The following is a 14718-nucleotide window of genomic DNA, read 5'->3' as shown; positions in this document are numbered from 1 at the left end:
TAAGTAAACATTGGATCACTTACACACTGCAGTACATAAGGGGTTAAGCAGAAGGAAACATGATCTTACCTTCTCCCCCAGGCCCCCTTCCTGCACAAGCCCCATAGCAACTGCCTACCCTGCCTCTATGGTAGCTATGCCATTGAGCAACACGATGTTAAGGACATTGAGCTTCAGTACCAGAGGCGAAACTAGAAATGGCTGGGCCCCATAGCAAACTTTTGATGGGGCCCCCCTTCCCGACTGACCACTAAGGGTACTATTACACGGAACGATAATTGGCCGATTCGACCATGTAATAAATACAACGATCAACCGATGACAACTATCATCGGCTGATCGTTGATATAGGTTTGGACCTATTTTTGTCGGGCGCCGACCGCGCACCGCTACGTGTAATAGCGGTGCGCGGCCGGCGACTGACGATATACATTACCTATCCACGTTCCAGGGCTGCTGCTGCGGTCTTCTTCTCCCCGGGTCCTGCGCGCTCTAACTCCAGAGTGGCCTGTCAGCCGACAGGCCGCCCGGCCAATCACAGGCCGCGGCGGCCCCGGCCTGTGATTGGATGAGTGGCCTGTAAGCTGACAGGCCACACTGAAGTTAGAGCGCGCAGGACCCGGGGAGAAGAAGACCGCAGCAGCAGCCTTGGAACGTGGATAGGTAATGTATGTAGTTTAAACAAGGGCTGCAAGGACATCGGTAACAATGTCCCTGCAGCCCTTGTTTAACGATTATCGGGCCGTGTAATAGGTCCAGTAAACGAGCTGCAGATCGCTGCTTGTTTACAGGTATTATCGGGTCCCCATCGGCCCATGTAATAACACCCTAAGCCTTCAAGTCTAGTCATAACTGCAATAGGTTGTCAGGATTGCTTATAGTTAAAGGGATATTTGGAGAACCAGAAGGCGCGCTTGGACACCTGGTGCTGCAAATGATGACAGCTCAGGGACAACGGGCCCCCCTGAAGCAGCGGGCCCCATAGCAGCTGCTATGGCTGCTACAGTGGTAGTTACGCCCCTGTTCAGTACATTAGTGTTTCCTAATAAATAATGTGATAGAGAACTACAGTGTTTTTTGCTTATTTTTTTTTTATAATTTAAAATAAGAGTTGGGCACACGCTTCAAAGCCCTCTGTTACAGAGTAGAAAGCCCCTGCAAATACTGACTCCAATTCTAATAGACTGGATACAACCATTTATTGCACAGTCCCCTGAATGTAGATCATGTGATACTACGTTTCCCCAGTAGTGGCAACTGCAAAGGAAATATGTAAAAGTCTGCAGCTTTGTCTAATGAGATCATGGTGTTCCATGCTTTCTAAGATTTAACATAGACACAGGAACATAACTTAGAATTTCATATTCCAAAGAAAAATAATCAAAATCTCAGAATAATAAAAAAATAAAACCCTGTCTGGACCCAATTAATACAGACTCAAGACTCCAAAATAAATAAAGGCCCCAGACCAGACTACAACATTACTTCAGACCTCAGAATACAGACTACAACCATAAATACAGACCTCAGATCTGACCCATAAAGTAAAGCATACTCCAGACGAAACCCCAAAGTGCAAACTACAAGCTAAACTCAGAGCCTTAACCAAACCCCCAAATTATTTTCATGCATAAAAAAAATCTTGTCTTCCAGTACTTATCAGTTGCTGCATGTCCTGCAGGAAGAGGTGTATTTTTTCCAGTCTGAAACAGTGCTCTCTGCTGCCACCTCTGTCCATGTCAAGAACTGTCCAGAACAGCAGCAAATTCACATAGAAAACCTCTTCTGCTCTCCAAACTGGAAAGAATACACCGCTTCCTGCAGTTCATACAGCAGCTGATAAGTACTGGAAGATGAGATTTTTTTAATGAAAATAAATTGCAAATCTCTGGCACTTTTTTTTTTCTTTTGGGAACTACCCCTTTAAGAACATAGACAATACCCTTTAGTTACTTTAATCTCCATACTCCCATGACAATCCCTTTACTCTTGGGTATATCTGCGTACAACATCCTGATGCCTGAACTAAGAAAGGAAGGAAGGGTTCATCGTTCTCAGGACTTGGCTTATGGGAGAATTACCTGCTCTCCCAGGAGATCTAAAGATCTCACCTTTTTGTCTGCTAGAAAACACCAGGAAAGAAGGCAGGAATGTGGTGCCATATGTTTTGGAATGAGATGTCATAGATATGCACATATACAATAATATACATTATTATTATTATTATTATTATTATTATTATTATTATTATTATTATTAGATACAGGAATATAAGTTACACATACAAGTGTTACCATGGTGATTTTTTTTAAATTCAAAAATATTATTCTTTTTCCCTTTTGGCAGGTGATATCTTTCTCATTGACGAATATGACAGTGGTCATTTCTAGCCATGTCCTAAATTAGACACTAGTTTGGAACCAGCTTGTGATTTTAGCGCAGTTTCAATGGAATTGATTTACGTGCAGCTTTAAATTTCTTTGTTGTATTGATTTTTCGGTAACACAAAAAAAAAATGTCAATCTAATAAAGTAATTTAATTCCTTCACATTCAGAGAGATTAGCAGCATCAATTCCACAAATAGCTTGGTTGTAGGGAAGGGGGGGCATCTTACACTCTTAACTTCCCTGTGAATCAAGCTGAATTATATCTGAAACGGCAGCAATTTCCTCTGGAGAGGCAGCTGAGATTTCAGGCACTTACAGTACGGATCTTAAAACTGTCAAGGATGCAGGATATCGTCCTGAATGTTGAGAGTCAGAAGAGAATTTCTGTACAGTGCCCCAGATTATCTTATAATCACTATAAACCCAAATTCCATTCACATGGTAAGTTATATTAAAGGCACAAGCTGATGTAAATAACAATTACTCACACCTGTTACCAAGCGGGTGAGATATAAGGAGCTGAACCAAGAATAAAGGGCCATTCTCATATAAGAATAGTATGGCATATTGCTAGGACATGTCATAACATTTGATTAGTGTAGGTACAACCCCTAAAGGCCCTATTATATGAAACGATTATTGGCCGTTACGGCCAATAATTGTCTTGTGTAATAGAAGACAACGATCAACCGCCAAGAACAATGTTGGCTGATCCTTGTCTGTCGTTGTCTTTTAAAATGTTGAAAGACAAACGATTTAGATAGCAAAGATCTTCTGCCATCGCTCCATGTAATAGGAGCGTCGGCAGCAGACGGCAGCTATCTTATATGGGCTGCCCGGATGATCTAGCGATCACCTTGGAAGCCACCCCGCAGCTCCCCGCGGCCCCTCCTGTAATCACCCACTCACTGCTGCCCCATGTAATAGTGCCAGCAGCAAGCAGGGAACAAGGAGCAAGTGAGCGCTGACAGCGATTGTTTGCTCCTCTTCTTTGCCCTGTGTAATAGGGGCTTAAGACCTTTACAACCCCTACACAAAGGGATAGATGCACAGCAGAGCTTCTGCCCAGCAGCTTATCAGAGAGCTGCAACAGCACCAGGCACAACACAGTACAGCATTTCAATCAAAATCCTTGGCTACATCAACAATTTGTAAAATACATTCCCTTCCAGTTCTGTATGAAGACAATATGGTCAAAAGCAAAGGGGCTGGTACTGGACTGTTACTGCTGGTTTGCAGCTTAAATACAAGATGTAAAAGTGGTATTACTGAGAAATCCGTTTTGGTTCCGTCATCTGGCCCTATATTAAGAGAAGAATCTAAAAAACATAAAAACTTAAGAATAAAGAGGCTAGCAAAGATATTTTAGAAACATAGATGATTGTAGGCAGAAAAAAGACCAGTGGGTCCATCTAGTCTGCCCTTTTACTATTTCTTATTATTTTGGGATAGATATATGTTTATCCCAGGCATTTCTAGCTTGACCATGAGTACAACAGCAGGTACAGGCTTAAATTTTATATCTTTCCTAAAAAGAACTTTTACCTTAGTTCTCCACATGTCTATCATGTCAGTCAACAGAAACATGGAAAAATAGAAACAGCCAATGAATATACTTGCCTGAGGTAAAAAAAAAAATGCACGTTTTTAGCTATTTGGTGGCTCCATGGAAAATGCATGGAACAATAATAGGGCCATGGCTCCATTTAGTGGAGATTTTGGGGTTCCTGTTCTCAAGATTGCAGCAGTTCTGACTGCTGGGGCTTAATTATGCCCTATTCCGAGGATGTTGGGGATACGGCATAACTTCTTCAGATGGGAATTCCCCTTTAAAGGAGTTAAAAAGCATCTTAAAAATATAGACTTCTTTCTAGAGTGGTAGCATGGTGCACAAGCATCCAGCAACCTCATCTCTGTACCCCCTAGTAGTAGATCCAAACATAAAACATCATTTTCAGTAAAATTGCTTTATTGTAATGAAATAACACTGTCCTCTACGAATAATGTTTAATCATGATCACATTAGGAGCAATTTATAAGAAAGTTCAGTAATAAAGTGGAATAGCTGTGGGGAAAAGCAGGGTAAGAATGCTAGGATTAACTGGAGCAATATAAAAAATAGATTATGTTTAATGAAAAATTTCCCAGCGTTCAACATTTTATTATAGTTAATAACACCAGGCTTCATTTTTGTCTGGGGTAATTGTGAGTACTTAATAGCCGGCACCACTATTCCCCCACTGGATATTGGCAGGCATTAATAAGCTTAATTCTCCAGGTTTAAGTTTAATGGTAGTGAAATATATAAGGTAGTTACATTTATACTTAAAGGCTAACAGGGAAGTAATAGCCTTATGTTTTCTGGCTCGGAAATGCTCCTTTTAGGGAGAATATAAATTGAAATTGAATGCAATGGGCAATGAAAAATGTATTTAACACGGTAACAGGATAGCAAAGAGTGCATATATTCATCTTTGCTGCGTGCACCTAATAAGGTTCAAAAAGATCAAGAATGCTGTTTTCTTATGTCAAGAAGGTTTGTCTGGGCTTAGAATAAGTTTGCTTTTTTTTCTATAAACAGAAACACTCTTGTCCATGGGATGTATCTGGTAATGCAGCTCATCCCCATTCACTTAACAGTGAGTTGGCATACCAGACACGGTCCATAAACAAGTATGGTTCTGTTCTAAAATTTAAAGCATACTATTTCTTCTAGAGCTACACTAAATATATGGTGGTTTTGGCCCTAGTACAAAATATAGCACATCCCTGATTATGCTGTTACACAACTAGATCTCCAGCAACTAACAGGCAGAAAGCTTCAAATGAACTATGTCAATAAAAATAATTTACCTCTATGTGTTTTTTCCCCTTACATATGTTGCCAAGTGGTGGACAATGTTTTATAGATGGGTAGTAGTAGGTGGTAGTACTGGGTAGAACCTGGGTAGCCAGTTGCCAGATGTTAGGTCATGGTATTGGCACAAGGGGAGCTGACTATCCCACTGGATCCTGACCATGCGGGGCCCGAGCAATTCTTCGTTGTCCCTAGTCAAAGCACCAATAACTAGACCAATGCCAGGGTTCAGAAACAACGGTAGTTGTGCAGTTATTGTAACGGTGGTAACCAATAGCAACAGTCTCTCTGGATGCAACCAGGATTGAGACAGATTTGAATATAACTGAGGAATGGGTGATGCTGCAATAGGCTGTGATGGTAGCGTTACTTGAAGTGAGGAGACTGAATGATGGGAGTAGTAGTGCCGGGGATATGATACTGGGCGGAATGGATTGAACTGAATACTTGCTATTGATGAGATTAGATGATGAGAAGAGTAATGACCGAAGAACGACACCCAGATCTTTGCTGAATATGAGAATCTTGAGAATGAGTAAGGTCCCGACATGGACCGGAGTACTGTCTCTAGAACAGGGGAGCGAATAACCCTGAGCTGCGGCCTTGCTTAGAAGCAGCAGAGCCCATTCTCCTTCCTGAAGGTGGAGGAGAGAACAACACAACCTTCTCTCTCGAGGGTAGAAAGAAGACTACTGAGGTTGACAGGAAGTGACACAGTATCCCCAGCCAAAGCTCGATGGCTATTGGGGTTACTTTGGCAGCTGGGGAAAGTCACGTGACACCAAGCCCATTGCATCATCACACTATTGAACACTGATAAATGAATATGCATAAAGAAATAAATGAAATATCAGACCTGAACACTGAGAGCGATGACTTAACATACACAGTTTGCAGTGGGACTATCTTTCCAGAACAGGAATAACCATACTAAAAATGCAGACACAAAATTACAGACAAATACTCTGTTCTGGGACACTGCAATAGCATCTATTAATAAGCCTGCTTTACATTAGCCCCTAAAAGCCTAACACTACCAACCCCACCTTATTACCCCAGTACCCACCACCACAGGGCTACTGGGAAGAGTTGGAAAGTAGGGGGACCCTAGCCAGATGCAAATCAAGCAGTACCAGTCTGACACTACCAGGGTGGGAAGGGACATTTATTTTGGTCCTCTCCAGCCTAATAATACCAACCAGCTACTACTCCAGACCTGAAGCATAATCTTGTGATGTTCCGGGCCTGTTGTACCCAAATCTTCCCAGTACTCCTATGTTGGTAAGTAATTTGGTAATGTGGTGGTTGGGGGTGGGTGGGTTCTACTACTAAAACATAATTAATTAAGAAAAAAATAATGAATAAAAATAAAGAAGAATGAAAGCTATTAAAGAATAAGCTAATAAAACAATGCTGAGAAAAAGGGGTCAAATTGTCTGGATTAATCACTTTAGTTTAAGTCATTCTTCAGCTATTGCAAAACTGCAACTCCTATGCATGAACAGCCCATGACATGGTGGGAGCCGTAGCTTGTAATAGCTGGACAGCTAGGTCGCTAACATTGTAATCATGTGGCCAAGCCCAATTAGTGCTGATCATGTGGCCACAACTTTATTGGCCCATTTGTTGATGATGACATTAGGTCAATATAATAATGTTATGGTCACGGCCAATCAATTGACCATAAAAATTTGATTCTAAATACTATTATTGTTGTTTGTGATATTACAGGGACTTTTTTAAAAATTACAATGAAAGAAGGTCCAAAACAAAGCTTCACAGCTTCACAGCTTCACAGCTTCACACCATCATCTTTGACAGACAGGGTAAGGGCCCTTTTTATATGGGCCATGCAGATCCGCATATTGAGCGCCGTTTTTATTTAATCGGCACAAATGGTTACTGGATCATTCAGGCAGCCCATTAAATTCACCATTGTCAGCCACATGTCCCCTGTTCACACAGAGCAACGTGTGGCAGACAAACAATGATTGATAGTCCTTTTACATGGGCCAAATATTGGGAACAAGTTCTCCTATGATGTTATTCAGCTGATATTCAACCCGTGTAAAAGTGCTTTAAAACACAAAAATATGCTCACTCAACTAAACATAGTACTTGCAGTACAATCAGGCATTGACATGACGATGAGCATAAGGAGGGTATCTATCTATCTATCTATCTATCTATCTATCTATCTATCTCCTATCTATCTATCTATCTATCTATCTATCTATCTATCTCCTATTTATCTATCTATCTATCTATCTATCTATCTATCTATCTATCTATCTATTTATCTATCTACTTTCGGATGGGGGCAGCACTACTTTGGATGCTTGTTGGTGCCAGCAGATAAGACCTTTGAACCGGGTCCACAGCTATGTCAGGATAAACCAGCAGCACTCCGTTTTTGAGAATTAAATGTAAATTTTTATTCCATCAAAAAAGGTGCGACGTTTTAACCGACTCTTGTGGTCTTTTTCAAGCATAAACACGTGACTAGGCTGATGAGCATATTGCAGAGATAATGAAGCTCTTTGTTTCGTTATTACTGTAAATTTTCTCATCTCTAGTAACCAGTCTCAAGTACAGTGCGCATACATAAACTTAGATAAGAAAGTCAACAGAACCTCTCCAGTTATAAGATAATAGCAGGTGTGCTTACTCTTCTTGACATGATGAAAAGTTTTGGTGAGGTTACAAAGTTGCTGTATCTTTTCTGCCAACTATCCCAAAAGCTGAAAAATTATATACAATTGAAGAACTTTGCAGATCATAGGCAATCTACAGAGAGTTATGGTATCTATTTAACAAAGTGCAGCCCACACACTGCTAGAAGGACGATCAATGCTTCTCAGGTTAACATTAGAAGGTCTTAAGGAATTTAGTTAACTGTATGGAGGATAACAGACAAGAAAGTCAACCTTCATAGCATTGTACAATATTAGATCTACCTGTATATACTATGGAGACCTATTGGAGACAGATTGGTGTTCCTTGTATGATTGTTCTGAATCAGCCAATCGCATGGATGGTCAAGGATGTTGTCCACATGTGCATGTTATCTTTAAAAAATATTCAATTTAATTGAACCCCAAGCCCACAGACATCTAGTAGGATCTGTAGGCAAGAGGAATTAGAGTCCTGTAACTGTACGTAATAATAGAGATTTATATCTCATTCAGGGTCTGGGCTGCTGAGTGACAATATATGTAGCTATTGTAATGATTGCCTAATAAAATACATCACTTTAGTCATCTATGAGGAGGTTACAAAGTTTTTAAGAAAGTAGGATAATGTCCAATGTGGCCACCCAAATTGTATCCCTGATCATTCATCATCACTAGATATAAGCAAGTAGTGAAATATTCAAAAGCTCCAAATTTGAATGGACTATTCTATTCAATATCGAACCCCATTAAAGTCTATGGGAGAAAAACACCTGTTTCTTGGTGACCTCCATGTGGTTAAAGTTAGGTTTCCAAGTCCGGGATGGGGAAGTTCACAGCTCTGCCCAAAAACCCTAAATGCTGTTAAGACGGCCCTGAGTTCTGGGCCTAGAGATCACTCTAGGTATAATTTTCAGCTGCCCCCAACTACCCAACTATCAGATATGTTTAGGTCTATGAGTTTTTTTTTTTTTTTTTTCAAACCTATTTTTATTAAGTTTTGCAGTTTTATGGTGCCTTCACACCTACAGGATCTGCAGCTGATTTTCTGCAGCAAATTTCATTTAAATAACTGAACACAGGATCAAATCTGCTGCAGATCCTGTAGGTGTGAACGCACCCTTACAAAATAAATAAGGTCAGTTGGCGAAGGAAACCTCACGCCTCATTCCTTCAGGGCATTTGCAAACATTAACAAGGCAGTTTAACACAACAAAATATAACAAGCAGTTCAATTTATTTTGGAGGAGAGAGACCACCTCACCCCAAAAAGTGCGTACTAGAGGACAAGTGAAAAGCCCATGATACAAGTCTGTTTTATCTTCCCCACAAATTGGGCAGGCAACAATGCGATCTGGGTGCTCCGGGGTTCTTGGGAACGTAAACCCGTATTTGGCGTGGTGCAGGATACGGAATTGCGATTCCCTCTATTGTTCACAAATAATAGACCTTCGCACTGTGGCCCACCCCTTAAGAATCAGAGCGTTAAGGTCTGGTAGGGGTAATATGTCACCCCAGTTTTTAAACAAAGAGGGCTCTGTCCCCTTCAGTGCTGCCTGGCGTAATGTAGCATGCATGAAGGATACAGAGTGGGTTGATTGGATGCCGACTCACTCTGCAGGTCTCGCAGTCTGGAGGAAAGGAAGCCATGTATCTGTTGAAAAGCCAGGAAATGATTCGGAGAGATAGAGAAGGTTTCCTGCGCTTCTGCAAATGACAGATACCTGTGTTCCGAGGCTTTCATTAGATCAGAGGCAGCTTTTACTCCCCTAATTTTCCAGATCCGAAACATTGGGTTGAGTTGTCCCTGGGTGAATTCCGGGTGTCGCCACAAGTCCATATGCAAACTCACTAGAATGGGGAGACCCAGGAGCTTCCGACTATGTTGCCAAGCTTTAACTGTGTCTCGAAGGAGCAGGCTCTGTTTAACTATTGGGGGCAGGGCGGCATATGTTGTATGTAATAGGCTATTAAGTGACCAAGGGGTCGCCAGTTGAGACTCCAACTCATATTTAGAGTATGAACTGGTACCCTTCACCCAATCTATCCCATGGCGGATTAGACAGGCCAAGTTGTAAAGGTGGACATCTGGGCAACTGAGGCCTCCTTTGTGCTTGGGGAGGGACAGCTTTTTTTGAGAAATATGGGGCCGTTTTGAGGCCCTTATAAAAGTGCTGAACGCTTTCATAAGCAGCTTAACATCAGTGTGCTTAAGGAGTAGTGGGACTGTCTGCAACGGGTAGAGAAGTTTAGCAAAGCCCATCATTTTCAGTAGGGATACACGCGCTAGTAAGGTAAGAGGCAAATTGAACCATCTCTGGAGATCTCCCTGGAATTTCCTAATAATGGGGGGGAAATTCATAGTATAAATGAAACTAGGGCCCCTACCCACCTTTACTTCCAGGTATGTATGAAGTGGGGCCCCATTTCACTGAAAGATGTAGGTCGGGTGGGGGTGGCGTGGTGTCCACGGGGACAAGGCTAACAGTTCGCTTTTATCCACATTGACTTTAAAGCCCGAGTGGCTACCAAATTGCTCTAGATACCGTAATACAGTTGGCAGATCTTTCCTGTAATCATTTAAAAACACCAATAGGTCATCTGCAAAAAGCGCTACCCGCTGTTCCCTGCTCCAATCCCTATTCCTCCCACATCAGGCGCAGTCTGCGGGATAATGGTTCTATAGCCAAGTTGAAGAGCAAAGGGGACAGCAGGCACCCCTGGTGTGTCCCTTTAAAGAGAGGGAAAGATGGGGAGAGGAACCCCGGGATATGGATCCTCGCTAGAGGCGTAGAGTATAGACTCTGTATATATGTGAGGAAAGATCCAGTGAAACCCATCTTCCCCATTATCTCCAACATCCATCCCCAGCTCACACTATCAAAGGCTTTTTCGGCGTCAACGGACAGGAGAGCTGGAGATGGATGACTTTGAGGCTTGAATCTGACCTCGTCAAGAACTGCGAATACTTTCCTGACGTTCATGACTGCTGCCCGCCATTTGATAAACCCCACCTGGGCTGGTGAAAAAAGGTCCGGCATTACCAGGGATAACCTGTCCGCCATAATCTTTGAAATTATTTTTAAGTCCAGGTTAAGCAAAGAGATAGGGCAGTAGGATCCCGGGAGTTGTGGGTCTTTTCCAGGTTTTAAGGGTACTTTAATATATGCCGTGTTTGAAGGGCCTGGAATGGGGGTCCCCTCTAGGTAAGTTTTATAGACATATAATAAGGTGGAAGATCTCTTCATTCAGAATTTTATAGAAATCCCCTGAGAACCCATCAGGGCCTGGGGCCTTATGGGTTTTGAGATATTTTATGACTCCCGATATTTCCTCTAGTGTGACCGGGGAATTTAGGAGGGTCACTTGGTCCTCTGACAATGAGGGCAAAGCACATCCCAACCATTCGGCCTTGGTGTTATCAGGGGACAAGGGGGGTCTGGCATACAGAGTTTTGTAAAATTCTTGCAGGAGACACACTATTTATTCAGGATGATTATGTGTGATTTCCTTGGTGTCCTGTAATGTATTAGTTTGCTGTGAACGAAAGGGGCCCTTGTCAAACCTGGCTAAAATGCGCCCCTGCTTTATTACCATGCCTGAAAAGAAGTGCATCGAAATAAGATCTGTTAAGCACTTCTTTCCTTTCCATCCATTGTTCATAATCCGTACCAGTTTGTTGCCACTCCTTCCTAGCTTGGTCTGACGGGGCTGTCAAAAAACAGGTATACGCTCGCCTAAGGGAGAGGCTAAATTTGGTTATATGCTGTAAGTTTCTTTTGGAGAGAGTTTTTATAACCTATAATTCGGCCCAGCAGGACAGATTTAGCTGCGTCCCAGAACAGTTGTGGTTGGTCAGCGTGAACCGAGTTATGGGTTGAGTACTCCAGCCACCATCCCTTTAAGAGGGCTTTGAACTCATCATCCTTGGCTAGCCTCATAGAAAATCTCCAGAGAAAGTCCCGCCCCCTAGGAATAGTCATTGCGAAAGCGCATAGTAATAGGGCATGGTCTGAGATTACCAAGTCCTCTATAGTGTGGGAAAACAATTTAGGAAGAAAGGTGGGCGAGGAGAGTACATAATAGATTCTGGACCAAGAATCATGGGGAGCAGAATAAAAGGTATACTCCCATGAGACTGGGTGCAGGTGTCTCCACGTGTCAGACAATCCCACATTCTGGGTCGTTAGTTCTAACGGTGTAGGCCTAAGGTCTATGAGTTTTAAAACAAACTTGACAACTTTTACCCCCAAGCCCCAAGTTCTACTTTTTAGAACATCAAAAGCCCACCCCAAAAATCTGAAAGAGACCCCTAAACTATGAGGAACAAACACCCACATCAGGGTAGGGTTTGCAAAAACTTAGTTTTTTCGTGGTTCAGTTTGCAGAATTGCCTAACCAAAATTGCCACTGTTGTCAAGAATGTCAACCGCAAAGACCCAGAACACTCTCTGTGCATCCCTGGACTTATATTCACTGGGGTTTTTTTAAGGGGAAATGCTGTTTAATATCATTACCCCCTTTGGTATCATCTAGAATTCCAGACAGCACGCAGCAATCATATGCACTTTGGTGATTCTTCCATTAATCGACACTGAAGAAGAGATTCCCTTGGTTTAGACTTTTGATAGAGATGAAAAGAAACACTGAAAATCGAGACTGACAACCAGACAACAAGCTCCTAAATAATGCCAGCGCTCAGCGCCTTGGGCAAAGTAATTTTCTTTGTGTCAGCTCCTATCAGGAGTTATATGTAAAGATATGAGGAGTATGCATTGAATTGAGGTGCATTAGACTAAGAACTGAAGGTGTTTAATATTTGCATGTGGCCGAGAATTATATTGAAATAAGGTGTCAATTTAGAGAAGGGAGACAAATAACGCTGACTCAGAAGTGTAAAGCAAGACACAGAGAGAAGGAAATGCAGATTTTACACTGTATTATAAATATTAGCATTAACTCCTTCCGTGCTGAAACAAATAGAAGAAGTTTAGGGGCTTACCAATAGATTAGGTGGAGACATTACAGTTGATCCCAGGTCCCCCCATCCCATATGAGGAGACCAGTACTATAAATGATGATAGGTACGGGCCTGGTTACAAAGTTCGAACTGTGACCCTGGAGTTTTAGGTTCTGGAAAGCTCTGAAGAGTCTTCTTAGATTCTCCAGCCAAGCAGTTTAGCTCCTATTTTAAGGTCTGGGTAATCCTGCCATAGACGTCTCTGGTAATGTGGATGACCAGCTAAGTGAATAAGACATCCTGGTATTGACATGGATTAAATAGAGCTTTAAAGCTGGCATATCCCATCAAGAAGGAGTCCAGACAAGAGATAAAGACTGGGATCGTCTTCAGGTTTTCTAAACCTTACAGGAGAAGTGCCCAAAATCCTGTCCCTACAGTAAGTTCATTATAGTGTCTCGTCATCTCTTAAAGGTTAAGAGATGATACAGGATGCTCCTTGCATTAAGACTGTCATCTTGGCACAGAGGTGAGCTCTCAGACTGATCTATAGCAATAGTCTAACTCGTCCCTATAAGATGCCTTGTTATATAAAGGAGCGTCCTGGGCATTGGTGCCACAAGAATTTAGCATTGATATTGTAACAGAATGAATTCTTTATAGAGTGCCCAGATTCATCTGTAAAACATGATATGTAATAAGAGCGGAGATATTAATCAGAGTAGCCTGGAATTACTGTGTTCATGATACACTGAATGCCTTATCTTACTTTATTTAACTAATAGTTACTCTGGCTTAGGTATTAACTTACTACCTTACTGCACAAGCACAGAAAGAAAAAGGGCATTTTTAAAGTGAAGCTCCAGGCAATTCGTTTTTGAATTACTATAAAATAATAAAGAATATTATTATTATTTATTTATTTAATTTTCTTGTGATTATTATTGATTGTTTGACATTCATGTTTTTAAGTTGATTTCTCTATACAGTGGTGCCTTGGATTGCGAGCATAATTCGTTCCGGAACCGCGCTTGTATTTTTTCACAGAATACACCAGGATACAAAGGATTATTACTCCTATAATCCCTTGTATCCTGGTTTTCTGTGAATATCAAGATGTGTGACGTCACCCCTGTTAGGGTGAGACCTTAAATTAGTCTCCTTAGATATACCTGGGTGCTGCCTAAGAAAAAATGTAATGTGACAGCTGTCTGTGAGTATCAACCAAGACACATGAAAGCAACTTCAATTTTCAAGCTTATCGAATTTATTAAGTGAAAATCAGTTCATAGCTTTAAAATCAGGTTGAAAAAAATAGAAGAACCCCGTTTAGCTGCAACAACAAAAAGTAAAAAAAAAGTAAAAAAAAAGTCTCATCACTCTCCCAGAAACAAAAAAAGTCCATAAAAAGTCCCATCACTGTTCGAGAAACAAAAAAAAAAGCCCCAAAAAAGTCCCATCACAGTCCGAGAAAAAAAAAAGTCCCATCGGCTCTTCCATCCACTGCACAGTTGTGTAAAAAAATGTTAGCGATTCATTGGGATTCTTGGTGTCCAGGACCGTGCACCCCAGTGCTGATGTCTGGTCCTTTAATTATGGCCTAGGGCAGTGCATGTCTGTTACTGCCCATTGGGTCAACATTCCCCCAGAAGACCGCCAGAAAGTTAGCCCATTCTTTCCACTGTCACCTCCCCGGTGCTTTAGGGGGCCAGTTCTGCACAAGTTCTGCCTTCGCCAGCTTGCAACCATCCACCGCTTTGACTGCAGTCCAACCTGTCCCGGTGTCTTACCAAGGATGTCAGGCCTGGCGCTCTCAGGTTGTCCTCCATCTTGTAAGGCTG

The 14718-nt window shown here is 41.8% G+C and overlaps 1 non-coding gene across 1 annotated transcript; it reads right to left on the bottom strand.

Annotated features, from left to right (window-relative positions):
* Window positions 1–426: 426 nt before the first annotated feature.
* LOC138790434 (small nucleolar RNA SNORD17) lies at window positions 427–681 on the bottom strand. The gene has a single exon (XR_011363090.1). It is a non-coding gene; the product is annotated as a small nucleolar RNA SNORD17 (small nucleolar RNA).
* Window positions 682–14718: the final 14037 nt, after the last annotated feature.

This window comes from Dendropsophus ebraccatus, chromosome 4 (genome assembly GCF_027789765.1).
Source record: "Dendropsophus ebraccatus isolate aDenEbr1 chromosome 4, aDenEbr1.pat, whole genome shotgun sequence".
Classification (NCBI taxonomy): Eukaryota; Metazoa; Chordata; class Amphibia; order Anura; family Hylidae; genus Dendropsophus; species Dendropsophus ebraccatus.
This window is presented reverse-complemented; position numbering and strand designations above follow the sequence as displayed.